General features: G+C 40.6%; 1 long non-coding RNA gene across 1 annotated transcript in view; it reads right to left on the bottom strand.

Annotated features, from left to right (window-relative positions):
- The window catches only part of LOC116086831, a 46,738-nt gene that overhangs the window by 28,374 nt on the left and 470 nt on the right, over positions 1 to 17,894 (bottom strand). The gene's annotated exons all lie outside the window — the stretch shown is intronic.

Raw genomic sequence — 17,894 nt, 5'->3', positions numbered from 1 at the left:
TTCTTTGAGAAAATCAACAAAATAGATAAACCCTTACCCAGACTAACCAGAGGGCACATAGACAGTGTAGAAATTAACAAAATCAGAAATGAAAAGGGAGATATAGCAACAGACTGAGGAAATTAAAAAAAAATCAGATCTTATTACAAAAGCCTGTAATCAACAAAATTGGAAAATCTGGATGAAATGGACCATTTTTCTAGACAGATACCAAATTCCCTTATGAATATCAATACAAAAATACTCAATAAAATTCTCACAAACTGAATCCAAGAACACATTAATAAAATCATTCACCACAATGAAGTAGGCTTCATTCCAGGGATGCAGGGATGGTTCAATATATAGAAATCTATAAATGTAATCCACTATGTAAACAAACTCAAAGGAAAAAAACCACATGATCATTTCATTAGATGCTGAAAAAGCATTTGACAAAATTCTACATCATTTCATGTTAAAAGTCTTGGAAAGATCAGGAATTCAAGGCCCATATCTAAACATAGTAAAAGCAATATACAACAAACCAGTAGCCAACATCAAACTAAATGGAGAGAAACTTGAAGCCATCCCACTGAAGTCAGGGACTAGACAAGGCTGCCCTCTCTCCCCACCTATTCAATATTGTACTTGAAGTCCTAGTCAGAGCAATTAGACAACAAAAGGAGATCAAAGGGATACGAATTGGAAAGGAAGAAGTCAAATTATCACTATTTGCAGATGATATGATAGTATACTTAAGTGACCCCAAAAATTTCACCAGAGAACACCTAAACCTAATAAACAACTTCAGCAAAGTAGCTGGATATAAAATTAACTCAAGCAAATCAGTGGCTTTCCTCTACACAAAGGATAAACAGGCTGAGAAAGAAATTAGGGAAACAACACCCTTCACAATAGTCACAAATAATATAAAATACCTTGGTGTGACTCTAACTAAGGAAGTGAAAGATCTGTACAAAGACTTCAAGTTTCGAAGAAGATCCCAGAAGATGGAAAGATCTCCCATGCTCATGAATTGGCAGGATTAATATAGTAAAAATGGCCATCTTGCCAAAAGCAATCTACAGATTCAATGCAACCCCCATCAAAATTCCAACTCAATTCTTCATAGACTTAGAAAGAGCAATTTGCAAATTCATCTGGAATAACAAAAAAACCTAGGATATCGAAAACTATTCTTAACAATAAAAGAACTTCTGGTGGAATCGCCATCCCTGACCTCAAGCTGTAGTACAGAGCAATTGTGATAAAAACTACATGGTATTGGTACAGTGACAGGCAGGTAGATCAGTGGAATAGAATTGAAGACCCAGAAATGAACCCACACACCTATGGTCACTTGATCTTAAGGAACTAAAACCATACAGTGGTAAAAAGACAGCATTTTCACCAATTGGTGCTGTTTCAACTGGTGGTTAGCAAGTAAAAGAATGCAAATTCATCTATTCTTATCTCCTTGTACAAAGCTCAAGTCCAAGTGGATCAAAGACCTCCACATAAAACCAGATACACTGAAACTAATAGAAAAGAAAGTGGGGAAGAGCCTTGAGCACATAGGCACAGGGGAAATTTCCTGAACACCAATAACTTATGCTCTAAGAACAAAAATTGACAAATGGGGGTGGTGGTAGCAATACCTTTAATCCCAGTGGGAGGCAGAGGCAGGTGGATTTCTGAGTTCGAGGCCAGCCTGGTCTACAGAGTGAGTTCCAGGACAGCCCGGGCTACACAAAGAAACCTTGTTGGGAAAGACCAAAAAAAAAAAAAAAAAAAAAAAAAAAAAAAAAAAAAAATTGACAAATGGGACCTCATAAAATTACAAAGATTCTGTAAGGCAAAGGACACTTTCAATAGGACAAATCAATAACCAACAGATTGGGAAAAGATCCTTACCAATCCTACATCTGATAGAGGGCTAATATCCAATATATACAAAGAACTCAAGAAGTTAGACTCCAGAGAATCAAATAACCCTATTAAAAAAAATGGGATATAGAGCTAAACAAAGAATTCTCAAGTGAGAAATACCAAATGACTGAGAAGCACCTAAAGAAATGTTCAACATCCTTAGTCATCAGGGAAATGCAAATCAAAACAACCCTGAGATTCCACCACATACCAGTCAGAATAGCTAAGACCAAAAATTCAGGTGACAGTAGATGCTTCTGAGGATGTGAAGAAAGAGGAACACTCCTTCATTGCTGGTGGGATTGCAAGCTGGTACAACCACTCAGTTTGGTGGTTCCTCAGAAAACTGGACATAGTACCACTCCTAGGCATATACCCAGAAGATGCTCCAACATGTAATAAGGACACATGCTCCACTATGTTGATAGCAGCCTTATTTATAGTATCCAAAAGCTGGAAACAACCAGATGTCCCTCAACAAAGGAATGGATCTGGAGAATTTCATCCTGAGTGAGGTAACCCAATCACAAAATCTCCAATGGATCTGGAGAATTTCATCCTGAGTGAGGTAACCCAATCACAAAAGAACACACATGGTATGCACTCACTGATACGTGGATATTAGTCCAAAAGCTCAGAATACTCAAGATAGAATCCATAATCCACAAGAAACTCAAGAAGAAGGAAGACCAAAGTGTGGATACTTTGATTCTTCTTGGAAGGAGTTGTAGAGACAAAGTGTGGAGCAGAGACTGAAGGAAGGACAATCCAGAGACTGCTCCACCTAGGAATCCTCCCCATATTCAATCACCAAACGTAGACACTATTGTGGATGGCAGCAAGTTCTGGCTGACAGGAGCCTGATATAGCTGTCTCCAGAGAGGCTCTGCCAGTGCCTGACTAATACAGAACTAGAGGCTCACAGCCATCCATTGGACTGAGTACAGGGTCCCCAATGAAGGAGCTAAAGGAAGGACCCAAGGAGCTGAAGGGGTTTGCAGCCCCTTAGGATGAACAACAACATGAACTAATAGTACCCCCAGACCTCCCAGGGACTAAACCACCAACCAAAGAGTACACATGATGGGACTCATGGCTCCAGTTGCATATGTAGCAGAGGATGGCCTAGTTGGTCATCAATGGGAGGAGAGGCCCTTGGCCCAGTGAAGGTTCTATGCTCCAGTGTAGGGGAATGCCAGGGCCAGGAAGCAGGAGTGGGTTCAATGGTGAGCAGGGGGAAGGGGGAGGGAATAGGGGTTTTTTTTCAGAGGGAAACTGGGAAAAGGGATATCATTTGAAACGTAAATAAAGAAAATATCTAATAAAACATAAATTTAAAAAAGTAATCCAAACAAAACAAGACAAAAACAATTCAAACATAATCAAGTGGTGGTGGCTCATACCTTTAATCCCAGCACTTGGGAGGCAGAGACAGTCTGGACTACACAGAGAAACCCTGTCTCAACAAAACATAAAAATTTCAAATATAATTTACCATTAAGATAACAAAATAAGAGGACTGAAAAGAGAAGCTAAATGTAAGTATGATTTCAAATGACAAAATAAGCAATATTAAAAAAGGGTTTCTTGTTTGGGTGGTTGGTTTGATTTGAAATGGTTTGCTGTTTTGAGACAAGGTTTCTCTGTGTAGCCCCGGCTGTCCTGGAACCTGCTCTATAGACCAGGCTGGCCTCGAACCCAGATATCTGCCTGCCTCTGCCTCCCAATTAAAGATTTGCACTACCAGATGACCTGGCTTCCAAAATTTCCTGACTAGTTTTGAGAAGGCTGTTAAATGAACTCCCCGACCTTTTGCAATGAAACTGAATTACTACAAAACCAGAAAAGTTTACATTTCAGTAACAGGAAAGTTTACCAGCAAGGAAAGAATTTACCTGTAAATTGAAAGCAATTACACTAAACCAACAATTTCTTATCAGCAATAAAAGAGAATGAAATATCTACAATGTGCTGAAGAAAAGTTCCTCTGATCCTTCTCATCTCAATGCAACAAAATGATCTTGAAGGCTAAGAATAAAGGAGCTAGGCAGTGGTGGCACTGGGAGTGCCAGGACAGCCAGGACTACACAGAGAAACCCTGTCTCAAAAAAACCAAAAAAATAAAGATAGTGGGCTGGTAGTGCATCTCAGTGGTAGAATACTTGCCTAGCACGTATGAGGACCTAATTTTGATCCCCAGCAGTGCAAAACTAAGCAAAATAAAAACATTTTCAAACAGTTAAAGGCTCACCACCATTCTTAGAACCTTGATGGAAATGCTAGTAGTCATAAAGTTGTTAGCCTGGGTGGGTGGGGTTTGGGGGACCATCTTGGACATCTTTGATCCCAGGCAGTAGCTATTCAAGGCTAAGCTTGCCAACATAGTGAATTCCATGGCAGCCAGGGCTACAATGGAAGAACCTGTCTCAAAAAAAAAAAAAAAAAAAAAAAAAAGTCATTCCTTCTGGGCAGTGGTTACACACGCCTTTAATCCCAGCACTTGGGAGGCAGAGGCAGGCGGATTTCTGAGTTCGAGACCAGCCTGGTCTACAGAGTGAGTTCCAGGACAGCTAGGGCTACACAGAGAAGCCCTGTCTTGAAAAAACAAAACAAAACAAAACAAAAGATCATTCCTATGTAGGAGAGTTCATGCCCTCCATCCATACTCACACCAAAAGCACTATCAGTGTAGCTAATATGGCAAATATCCATCTGTCCGTCTGAGAAAACTTTAGGCATACTCACTAACAGTAGATCATTCTTTTGTCTAATTTTTTATTATTTATGTGTATGTGCCTGTGTAAATGTATGTGCACATGGACATTCTGGTTTCCTCAGAGGTCGGAAGAGGATGTCAGATCTTCTGGAACTGGAGTTCTAGGCGGTTGTTGTAGTGAAATGCAGGAAGTGGGTACAGGAAGCTGGGTTTGAGTCCTCCAGAAGGGCAGGATGCATTCCTCATGCTAGTGTTCTTTCCAGCCTCCAGGAGATAGGTCATCCTTTCTCCCTAGCCCTTTGAACTTCCATCATCTTGGTCCGTGGCTTATTGATTCTGTAATGTGTTCAGTTTCTGTTGTTGGAAATATTTGACCATATACAAGTAAGGGTGTTTTGAAAAAAAACCTGGTTTTAGCATATTAAGAATTATATGCAAGTTTTTATGAGCCTGGGAGAAAGGCAGGTATGGTCAGGTCTTCCCAGGGTACAGTGTAGGGGCTGTGAACAGACCTGTCTTGGTTGGCAGCAGAACAGCTAGATACCCATATTCTGAGTGAGAGGAAAGGGGGAAGAGGTCAGGACAAAAGTGACTTCCTCTGAGCTGGGATAGATTTGTGCCATGCTCAAGTGAATCTCCAGCACATTCCAGCCAGGCCCCAGAGTCTCTCAGCTTCTCATACCACTCTGAGAGTTTTCTTTATTTATACTATTCTGGGAAACTAGGAGGGAAAAATAGAGAGGTTTGCTCAGGGACAATCAGGTGGTTATGATTCATCCTACAGATAGGATGGCTGAAAGAAGTTGGAAGGAGTAAGAAGATGGACAAGGTACATATTCTAATGGCTTTTTTTTATAGCAGCCTTATTTACTTATTTTTATTTTTTATTAGATATTTTCTTTATTTACATTTCAAATGTTATCCCCTTTCCTAGTTTGCCCTCTGAAAACCCCCTACACCCTCTTCCCTCCCCCTGCTCACCAACCCACCCACTCCCACTTCCTGGCCCTGGCATTCCCCTACACTGGGGCACAGAACCTTCACAGGACCAAGGGCCTCTCCTCCCATTGATGACCGACTAGGCCATCCTCTGCTACATATGCAGCTAGAACCATGAGTCCCGCCATGTGTACTCTTTGGTTGGTGGTTTAGTCCCTGGGGGCTTTGGGGGCACTGGTTGGTTCATATTGTTGTTCTAAGCAGCAACAAAGGGTCATGGAATAAGAAACAGCGTGAGGTAATAGAAAAAGAAATTGAGGATTAAATATGTGTACTGGATAGTTATGTCAAGTTACACCAGCTAAAGCCGTCTGAGCCAGCTTAACCTCAATTAAGAAAATGTATATTCCAGGTGGTCGGTGGTAGTGTTGGCACATGCCTTTAATCCTGGCAGAGGCAGGTATATCTCATGAGTTTGATGCCAGCCTGGTCTACAGAGTAAGTAACACTGGGAGGAGTATCAAGAGGGGAGGATGTGGTTGGGATGTAGTCTTTGAGAGAAAAAGAAAAAGAAAAAAGAAAATGTGTACATAAAATGGGGCTGTAGGCAAGCAGATAGGGCATCTTCTTAATTAAAGATTGACGGGGAGCTGGGGGGGGGGAGGGGCAGCCCATTATGGATGGTGCCATCCCTGCGCTAGAGGTATTGGATTCGATAAGAAAGCAGACTGAGCAAGCCAAGTGGAGCAAGGCAGTAAGCAGCACCTCTTTATGGCCTCTGCATCGGCTCCTCCCTCCACGTTCCTGCCCTGTGTGACTGAGGTCCTGTCCTGACGCCCTTTGATTATGAACAGAGATTTGGAAACATAGTCAAGTCAACCTGATCCTTGTAAATTGGCTTCAGTCAAGTGCTTATCACAGCAGCAGGAGCTCTAGCTAGGATGGTGTGTTTACAATGTCAATTTGAGGAGTAAAAATTAGGAAGGATTCTTTTCAGCCAATGCAGAGATCTCAGAAGGCTGGTTGGTTGGTGAGGCCTGAGAAATAGTGGCAAATTCCTAAAACCACTTTCTACCTGGTGATAGGGCTCAAACCAAAGACAAATAACCCACTGATATGCATGTTTAACATACCCAAGCAGAACTAGCCACCAGGTGAGAAGGCTGGGCTGACTCCACGACAGGCTTCAAACTGACAGTCTAAGAGGCCTAAAAAACTGGGCATGTCCAGACAAGTCTGTTTTTAAAACCCCCGGCTTCAGGCATCTAGTCAGAAACTAGAAAGTGCTCAACGACCTAGCCTGAAGCAAGGACAATGGGTCAGCAAGTTTCCAGACCTACCTGGTAGGTTCCAGCCCCCAAAACCCAGTAATGGAACGTCCGTAGATATGGAGTCAGATAAAGGCCACTTACCTTGGACTTCCTGAGTAACAATGTCCAGTCCCTATGCCTTGGTAATGAAATGTCCTTAGAGATGGAGTAAGTTAGAGGTATCTTGGTAATGGGGAGACCTCAGCATGCTGGACTTCTGCAGAATAAACACTCTTTGTGTTTACCTACTATTTAAGTCCAGGGTATCATTCTTCAGTGAATCATGGACCCTTATACAGGTTTTCCCAGCATTCCTCAGTCTCAGCCTGTTCTGAGGTATGGCCAGTATACCCTGCCCCCTACCCTGAAATCTCTAGCCCAGTGGCCAGGCTGCCCTTCCCCTGTAGCCCATCCCTTTTACCCTTCAAACTTCTGACCTCTTGGTCTTCTGGGTCTCCCCTCCCCCTTCTTCTCACATGTCTCTCTGCCTCCTGCTATGCTCTCCCTTTTTATCTACCATCAACCTTCTCCCCATCACATCTAGGAGCAGTCAAGCCATTTCTTTCCTTTTTTGTCATTCACCTGGGACCTTTATATTTTGATATGCCTTAATCAGCTCAATGGCACATCCTAACCTCCAATGGCTAATCCACCTTCCTCTGATATTCCTGAGTTATTACTTACTAAATCTTGTATTCCATCTTTGCTGCCCTGGACCCAGTTGGGCAGCCTTTTGGGCCACATGGCAGCTATGCTCTCTGTCCTGCACCTTCTCCTGGCATGGCAGATCTTCTCTCAGACCCCAGCCTGGGAAATTCCTAAGGTCCCCTCTCTCTCCACCCTCATGCCAGCCATGAGCTGCTGGCATCTTTATTTACCAGTCAGAAGGATCCCTCAGTGTCTTAAGTGAGTATTCCTGTGAAACAATTTTGGGGACTCAGATTAGAATAAGAATACAAGCAGTCACAGGTCCCTGAGTCAAGAGAAAACAACCCAAGTAGCTTTTCTATCAGCAGGAGTTAAATTGCCAGAAGTCATCAACTTTTGGTCCAGATCGCTGAAGCCATAGGTCTCTGATGCCTGCCTTGGTTTACCCTGTGATGTCAAAGCTGGTCCTTGACAGATGGGAACCAACACAGAGTCACAACTGGACCATGTTCAGAGAGCGAGAGACTTTGGAGCACTCAGTCCTAAGTAAAATGCCTTCATCAACCCCTCCTCTCAGGGCTCAGGGAACTGTAGGTAGAGGAGGAAGATTTTGAAAGCTACAATCGATGGGTGACTCCACGGAAACACACACACACACATACACACACACACATATGCGTGTGTGCACAAGCGCACATACCATCACTGCCAATAACAACAACATCAACAATAATGACTGACAGAGTAAGAGCTGGAAGGCATGAAAGGCATTCTTCAGTGTCCAGTAGGTTCTTGGAATCCCTGCAGATACTGACATTTTCAAAGTTCATGTCTCTCATACAACATGATCTATTTGCTTATAACCAATCCATATTCTGTTATGTACATGGGATCAACTCTATTTATAATACTTAATAAAAATGGTAATAAAAATGGTTGTTATAGTGTTTTGTCTAGTGTTCAGTTTAAAAAAAGAACTCGTTCGGGCGGTGGTGGTGCACGCCTTTAATCCCAGCACTTGGGAGGCAGAGGCAGGTGGATTTCTGAGTTTGAGGCCAGCCTGGTCTACAGAGTGAGTCCCAGGACAGCCAGGGCTATACAGAGAAACCCTGTCTCAAGAAACCAAAAAAAAAAAAAAAAAAAAAAAAAAAAAAAAAAAAAAAAAAAAAAAAAAAAAAAAAAAAGAACTCGTTTTTTTTTGTTTGTTGTTTTGTTTTTTGAGACACTGTTTTCATGGAGCCCACGCTGGCTGCGAACTTGCAAGGCGGCTAAAGCTGGCCTTTAACTCCTGACTGCCCCATGTCCATGTCCCAACACTAGGATTAGAGACAAGCACTACTTTCCCTGGCTCATCTGTGAAATTGTTTTGAGAGAAAAGATTAAAAATTATATACTTCCATTTGGGCTACAATAATAAAACTTTGGTAATTGAACTTATTCTGAATAGTAGATGTTTATCATTCAAACACGTCTACTATTTGTTCTGTTGTGGACTAACTTTGATAATTATTTTGACACATAAGCATTCATTAGCCATCTTAACTTCCCAACCCTGAGGAGGTCTGTGTCAGTATAATCATTATCAATGTATGACTGACAAAACTGAACTGCCAGGAGCTCTGTCATGCATAAACATAAACATCGGCTTGGATGTAATTTACAAAATGATCAATATGAACGGAAGAGATTCTGTTGGTTTTCTGTTAAAACCCACTGGTCTTCCTGCACCCTGATGGATTTAAGTGTGTATACCTGGACTCTGCTATGATTCATTTCACAGGATTCCATGTTGGCATGCTATGATTCATTCCTCAGGATTCCATGTTGGCATGCTATGATTAATTCCTCAGGATTCCATGTTGGCATGCTATGATTCATTCCTCAGGATTCCATGTTGGCAGGTATGATGGAGTAATTAGTTCTAATGAAATGTGAGTGGGAGCAGTTGGTGTATATTCCCTCTTCTTATTTTAAGGAAACCACGGGGGTTGGCTAGAAGGCTCAGCAGTTAGTACTTGCTACTTCTTGGAAGAGGTGGGTTTGGGCCTAGTGCCCACATGGATGTGTATAATAATTCCAGTGCACCAGCTCCAGGAGACCCAGTGCCTTCTTCTGGCTTCCTTGGGTAACACACACACACACACACACACACACACACACACACACACACTGTTCTTATTTATATACCTTCAGTCAAAGGCATTCATACACATGGAAATAAATCTTTAAAAAAATTGCTGTCTTGTACTTTCTTTTCTTGCTTCTTTTTTTGGGGGCCAAAGTCTACATATACATGCGAGCTATTAAATCAAAGAGAAAAAGCAGAAAGAAAAGCTTTTTAACACCTTCCTCCTCAATGAGTGATTTTTAGACTGTCTCAGTATTTTCTGAGACTTGTTAGTGGTTTAGACTTATCTAAGATCTATGGAGGAATCTAAATTTCATTTGAAAAAGGCAAGTGTATGTGTGTGTGTACATATATACACATTTTGGTGTTTGTACCTGCTTAGAAGTCAGAGGACAACTTCTGGGGGTCAGCTCTCTTTTTCCAGTGGGTTCCAGAGGTCAAGCTCAGAGCCTCAATCTCAGTAGCAGGTGCGTTTGCCCACTGAGCCATCTGATAGGCCCCGCCCACTTTCAGTTAGAGATGCAAGTACTTCTGTAGTAGGTGGCAGATGAGTTTTACAGATTCTTGGGGTTCATATTTGGTCTGTTACTATGTATTGTAGTGCTAAGTGCGGACCCCCAAGGCCTGGTTCCCCCAGAGACAAGAGAGTTCACACTAGACCCAAGTGATGGTATGTGACCTTGCCTCTAAGTTATTTCTGATTAGTGAATAAGGATGCCTACAGCTGGGCACAATTGAGATAGGTGGGGCTTGGGGTTCTTGGGCTTGGGGTCGGAAGAGAACCACGAGGGAGAGAAGACTGTGGAGAGAGGAGAAAGACGCATGAGTTAGGAGTCAAGAAAGCACGGCCATGAGGGCTGGCCAATTGGAGTTAAGAGCAGCCCAGATGAAACATAGCTCTAGTGCTGACTAAAGCTTATTAAAAATATAAAGATTGTGTGCATCTTTTACCTGGGAACTAAATGTCAAAGGAGGGGTAGAAACCTCTTGGGGTTAAAAATTTTCAGCAACATATTGACACCTACCATCTGGCAAAAACTCACTCTTATCAAAATTGATTTTACATTCCCGGGTTTAAAAACAAAACCAAAAACGTGTGTACACTGTCTTTTTAAAACTGGGAAGGCTGGGGAAATGCTTCCTTAGTGAATTGTTTTTTTCCTACACGGATTGAAATACAGGCTGATTTGGTGCATGTGATCCCAGACGGTGGTTTCAGGCATTAAAGCATGAGCTAAAATACAGGTGCGCCCCCAAACTGAACACGCAAAACAACAGAGCCCTTGAACTACAACGCAAGCTTAAATAGCAGCTAGCCTAAGCTCTTCGTGGGCGTACTCTGCCCTGTTGCTAAGCACAAAGCTCTTCGTGGGCGTACTCTGCACTGTTGCTAAGCACAGCTCTATGTTGAGGACAGACCTCAGTGTAGCTGCTCAGGTGCAACACAGCATCCGAGCTGACAAAACAAAAGACAGATCTCTAAATTCTGATACACATCAATCTTACATTTATGTAAGAGAAAGGAGAATATGAGTGTGTTTATAAGGGATGCTTATAATTTTGTTCTAATTTCAAATTGAAGGATAATGTTTTTCTGTCGCCCTAGGAATGGTATGTTCCACTGGTCAATGTGAAGACCCAGAATTGGGGGTGGGGCACAATTGTTTTACTTTTATACAACAGAAAAAGAAAAGCTATGCTCATGAGAGCTGACATGGGATAGAATTTCATGCTGCTCTGAAATGTCTCCTCAAAGTGTGGGGTTCCCACGGGAGAACTATAGCAGCTCATGAGAGCTAACTTAAAAATGGGTGTCACACTGAGATGAGCAACCAGATCAGCAAACATAGACACATGGGTTTCCATGGGAGAATTGGCAATGGCACATGGCCTAACTCATAAAAACTCAGCAAACACATGGTGGCTTGAGAATATGCTTCTACAATAAATAGAAGGAAATGTAAATGAAGCTAAATATAGAAAAGGATATTGACTCAAATTATATAAATAGAAAAAGGGATGTAAATATATTTATCCACTGATATATTAATCTCCAAAGAGGGGAGAAAGAAATGAGAATTGATATAAATGTTTTCAAGGATACATAGATAAATAAAGAGATCGAGGACTTTGATCTCAGTACTTGGGAGACAAACACAAGGATGGGCAGGGTTCTTATGAATGTGAGCTCAGCCTGATCTAGAGAGCAAATTCAAGTCAGCTTGGGGAACACAAAGAAGCCCTGCCTTAATAAACAATAATAATTGTTTTAATGGTTTCAAATTATCTTAGTTTATCAAAATGAAGGTGATTATGAGTTCTATGGTTGTAATGGCATTACAAATCCTCTTTGAGAGAGGTCAAAATAAAGCAGATCTAAATACGAAATTAAATCAATCCATACTTTTGATGACTTCAAGTTGCTGGACCAAGGAAAGGCTATTTTGGGAGAGAGGCTCTATATTTGTGTTAAGAGGAGAGAAGAAAAGGATCTGGACTCCTTCCAAAGTGATAAGGATCAGCTTTGACAGAGGAAGAACCCTGAAGATCTTGGCTGCAGACAGGAAGAAAGAAATCAAGAAAACCACACAGGACAGGGAACATGATTGGCTGATCCCTCTACGTGGGAACAGCCCTGAAACTGGCTGAGGCACAAAATGTGTTTAGCCAGAACTTCAGCTACACACAGCTAATGGATCTTATTGGCTACAGAGTCCTCAGAACTTATCATGCCATCCTTTCATGTGGCATGAATGGAGATTTTATATTACAATTTATACAGTTATACATTTATATTGCAGTTTGATCATATGATCATAACTCTAACACATAAAAAAAAAGATATTTGTCTTTCACCTGCTCAAACAAGGAGCAAATGTTAATCTTTAACTGATCTGTGTACAATGTACATTCCATACATTATGTTAATATAGAAACACAAATTACCTCTAAACATTTTATATTCACAGGAAGACCAAATGGACAGCTCTGACGAGATTCACCCTCAGGGATGCTGAGTTGGTGAGACCTGCTGTTCTAGCTCCCTGATAGATCTTGCCTCAAACTGATGCTGTTTCCAGAGACTTGCTTCCAAAACAGCCTCCAAAAAGCCTGCTGATCCAACGACCTTGGCTCATCCAACCTTTCAGACTGCTACAGTCAGGACTTCAGTTAACTCCCGAACTTTCTAAGCACATAGGCCCGGATGACAAATAATATCAGCTAGCTTTCTTTTGACTTAACCATTTTTCATTTCCCTTTGGCCTCCAAACAGGCATTCTTTGCTCCAATTCAGCAGGAAGCAATTATAAGAAGTCTGCCATCCATTCCCTTAAATTGGGGTAGATCATTTTGGTCATTTAATAAATTATAGGTATGCTGTCACTTTAAGGGATGACTTACAAATAATTATAGGCTTGGACAGGGAGAAAACTAAATAGAGCTTCGACTCAGGGATTTCTATCTTTTTTTAAATAAAGATTTATTTATCTATTACTTATGTATATGAGTACACTGTAGCTGTCTTCAGACACACCAGAAGAGGGTATCAGATCCCATTACAGATGGCTGTGAGCCACCATGTGGTTGCTGGGAATTGAACTCAGGACCTTTGGAAGAGCAGTCAGTGCTCTTAACCACTGAGCCATCTCTCTAGCCTGATTCCTATCTTTTCTTTCCTCTTCTCTATCCTTCTTTCTTTTTTAGGTAAAGGGATGAAAAGAAAAAGAAGGAGGAATATATTAATATTATAAGAAAATAGATAAAGAGGGATGGATTATTGAATCTACTCTTTTTTTTAAATGAATTTTTTAAATTTTAATTTATTTATTTATTATATGAAAGTACACTTACTGTAGCTGTCTTCAGATGCACCAGAAGAGGGCATCAGATCTCATTATGGACGTTGTGAGTCACCATGTGGTTGCTGGGATTTGAACTCAGGACCTTCGGATGAGCAGTCAGTGCTCTTAACCGCTGAGCCATCTCTCTAGCCCCTTGAATCTACTCTTAAAAGCATTTTATAGTCATAATTGGTAGAAATATTAATATTTTGATGTAGAATTAAAGTTATATTTTGTTACATTGGTACAGAATTTTGTTCACTGATACAGGTTTTTTCATTGGTATAAATTTTTGTATATTGATTAAAAAATTTAAGAGTAACTTTATTACAACATAATATATATGTATGTTTCAACTCTTAGATAGTCATTGTGCCTATGCACCTCACTTAAAAATACAAGGTTTAGGGGCGGTAGTGGCGCACGCCTTTAATCCCAGAACTTGGAAGGCAGAGGCAGGTGGATTTCTGAGTTCGAGGCCAGCCTGGTCTACAGAGTGAGTTCCAGGACTGCCGGAGCTACAGAGAAACCCTGTCTTGAAAAACCAACCAACCAACCAAAAAAATACAAGGTTTAGTCTTGTTCCTTTTTTTTTTTTTTTTAAGATTTATTTATTTATTATATGTAAGTACACTGTATCTGTCTTCAGACACTCCAGAAGAGGTAGTCAGACCTCATTACGGGTGGTTGTGAGCCACCATGCTGGGATTTAAACTCAGGATCTTCGGAAGAATAGTCAGTGCTCTTACCCGCTGAGCCATCTCACCAGCCCTAGTCCTGTTCCTTTTTTTTTTTTTTTTTTTAAGATTTTATTTATTTATTATATGTAAGTACACTGAAGCTGTCCTCAGACACACCAGAAGAGGGTGTCAGATCTCATTACGGATGGTTGTGAGCCACCATTTGGTTGCTGGGATTTGAACTCATGACCTTCCGAAGAGCAGTTGCTGCTCTTTCCCACTGAGCCATCTCACTCACCCCAGTCCTGTTCCTTTTAATAGCTGCTGTTACAAACTGTTTAGAATAATTAAGTGATGCAAGTTAACAGTCACTCATTTAAACTCATGGTCTTGTCAGATACTAGTCTGGATTATCACAAAACTATATACCCTGGGTTGTATAGATAAGAGGTAGCTGGAGACAGGCAATACCTGCCTGTTCAGATATGCTATGAATAACTAGATGGTCTTCAAAAATCTCAGAGACTCACAGTATATGGCACTTAAAGATGTTTTTATTCATTTAAGGCTTTTTAGGATTGAGACATGTCTGCTCCTGGCAGTTGGAAGAAGATGATGAACATAGCTTCCATATGGAGTTGCTTCAGCTGTGGCAAGCTAGCCACTGGGCAAGAAATGCTCCAACTTTATCTACAGACTGAATGCTGCTGTCCAGAAAGGACAAAGTGCTAACTAAACTCCGTTAAGACAGTGTAAGCTAGTTCTTCATATTTCTTGCTTCACAAAAGGTCTGTCAGATATTCTGGACTAGAAGGTTGAAGATAGATACTCCAATATTGTAAGGAATATTGGGGACTGTCAAGGTGCTAAGCTATCTCTGTCATTTCTATGATTTTTGGAAGATAGGTCCTTGTGCTTTCTGTGTACTCAAATAATATTTATTGCTTCTCAGATCTGATGGGGTTGAAGACAAGATAGTTTTAGTGTCACAATTAAACTTAAGTTGTTTAAGATTTAAGAAGTCCTGGGTCTAAAAAGATGTCTTTAGGATGTTAATACAAATTAAGATAAAAAAATAACTTAAATACAAAATTCTAACTCACCAAGATAGGATAGATGATATAATACTTTATCTAAATTGCCAAATATAATGGACTGGACATTATTAATGCATATCATATTTTATAATTTTCATAATTATTATAATTGTATTCAATTTATATCTGAGAGAAAAGGAGTCTTTTATTGTAGTAAAAAGCAGAATTGTTGAGATTTGGTCAGTTGCTATGTATTGTAATGCTTCATGTGAGCCCCCAAGGCCTGGTTGCCCCAGAGACAAGAGAGTCCTCACTAGACTCAAGTGATGGTATGTGACCTTGTCCCTAAGTTATTTCTGATTGGTGAATAAAAATGCCTACAGCCTATAACTGGGCAAAATTGAGATAGGCGGGGTTTGGGGTTTCCTTGCCTTGAGTTCAGAGGAGACCATGAAGGAGAGAAGAAAGTGGAGAGAGACGCATGAGTTAGGAGTCAAGAAAGCATAGCCATGTGGGCTGGCCAATTGGAGTTAAGAGCAGCCCAGATGAAACATAGTAAATAATAACTCAGGGCTATGGATAAGAAAGTAGATTCAAATAGTGTAGTGGGTAGATATAGTCGTGATTATGGCTTACTATAAATATAAAGGTTGTTTGTGTCTTTTATCTGGGAACTGAATGGTCAAAGGCAGAGTAGAAACCCAGAATTGGGACTAAAAATTTTCAACAACATCTTGGTCCATCAATAACCTTTCTTCCTTTCTTCCCTGACATTTCCACAACCATCTATCTTCTTTAAACAGCTGGATTTTGAGTCTTTTTTTTTTTTTTTGTTATAGAATCATGCATTTACTTGGCATAGTCTGAATCTTTAGTGATTTCCAATTATGTTTTGCATCCACTTGGGAAATATTTACTGGAAATATTTTAAGACAAAGCACTGTCCTAGACCTTCTATATTTCCTAAATTGTTTAAGGTTAGGACTTTTCTCCAAGAATTAAGCAGCAGAGAGGAAAACATCGGAATAGAAATAATAGGAGAGAAGGACAGTACATGTTATTTTTATTTTACATACTTGTTTTTGGAAGTATCTAGCAGATAAAATAATGCTCCTGCAAAGATCTGAATCCCCTGAGCTTATGAATAGTACTTTCAAATAGTGACTTACTGGTGTCTTTAAGTTAAGGATTTTAAGATGAAAAAAATTGGCCTGAATTATCTAGGCAAGGCCAGTGTCATCAATGGGAGCTTATAAAGAGGGAGGTAGCATAGCATTCAGAGTCAGAGGAAGCTGGTGAAGATAGCATGATAACCATGGCAGAGACAGAGGTAGCGGCCAGGGAACATGGGCAGCTTGTACCACTTGGACAAGGACCTCCGGAAAGGACACAACCCTGCCTACTAACACCTTAGGGCTAAGGCTTCCCTGGCTTTGGCTTTAGCACTGGTAGGGTAATTCATCTATACGGTTTGTAATCACCAAGTTTGTGACTGAGTTTCATTCAGTAGCTATGGGAAACTGCTAAGGGGCCTTTTCATTTGGGGAAGTCCACGTCCTCTACCTCAATGCATGTGGAGGGAGCTGGAGCCAGACAGTTCTTACTTCATCCCTGGTTATCTCTGACTTCTGTTGCTTCCAGCAAAAGGCTCCATTTAGAAATGGAGTTTATGCCTGCATATATTACTACTTTGAGTTATTCTGGGTCCTATTAAGACAGGACTTGCGTTTGACCCATTTTTTTTTATTCTTTATTGTGTGCTTCAGATTCGTATATGCTTATGGGGAAAAGAGAAAAACTATGAATGTAATACAACTTGATAGGAAAGGAGTAATTGTAAGAGTAGGCTTTATTTCTATGAAAAAGTTAGTAATAAACAGAGAGGGGGCTTTAAAGATGGACTGAGTTCATGTCGGCCAGAAGAACCATCCTAAACAGTCTCATTTTATAAAGGCCCCCTTAACAAGTGTGATTAAGAGGCCTTGCTCTTTTGTCCTGGGTACATTAACAAGGATTATATTAAAAAAGCTCTGATATTTGGCCATATTTCTCAGAATGTATTAATTAATGAACATGTAGGTTAAGATCTTACCAATGCCTGTTGGGTGGTGGTGGCATGTGCCTTTAGTCCCATCACTGGGGAGGCAAAGAAAGGCAGATCTATGAATTGGAGGACCGATTGGTTTACAGAGTGAGTCCCAGGACACCGGGGGTTACTCAGAGAAACCCTGTCTCAAAAAAAAAACCAAAAACCAAAAACCAAAAACCAAAAAAAAAAACAACTAAACCAAACCAAACCAAACCAAACCAAAAACCTCATCAATACATTTTATTATGTAAGGAAGACCACCTTGAACATAAAAGTCTATCCATTTAGCAAAGTATAATGAGGTTGCTATTGTCCTGGACTCCCTTTTTCATTGAGCAAGGATAGCCTTGTAAAATATATTTTTTTAAATACTCCTTTTCCATTGCTAGCATGTTTCCAAAGGATGCCATTTGTTTTAAATATAGACGAGCAGGTCTCTAGAGATACTGGGAGAAGTTAGTGTGATGGGAATGTTAGTACATTCTTAGTATGAGATGGGACTATGTTCTCTTTCTCTCTCTCTCTTTCTCTCTCTCTCTCTCACACACACAGACACACACACAGACACACACACAGACACACACCACACACACA

This window comes from Mastomys coucha, unplaced genomic scaffold (assembly GCF_008632895.1).
Source record: "Mastomys coucha isolate ucsf_1 unplaced genomic scaffold, UCSF_Mcou_1 pScaffold13, whole genome shotgun sequence".
NCBI lineage: Eukaryota > Metazoa > Chordata > Mammalia > Rodentia > Muridae > Mastomys > Mastomys coucha.
Note: the sequence above shows the minus strand (reverse complement) of the source record. Positions and strands in the feature narration are given on the sequence as shown.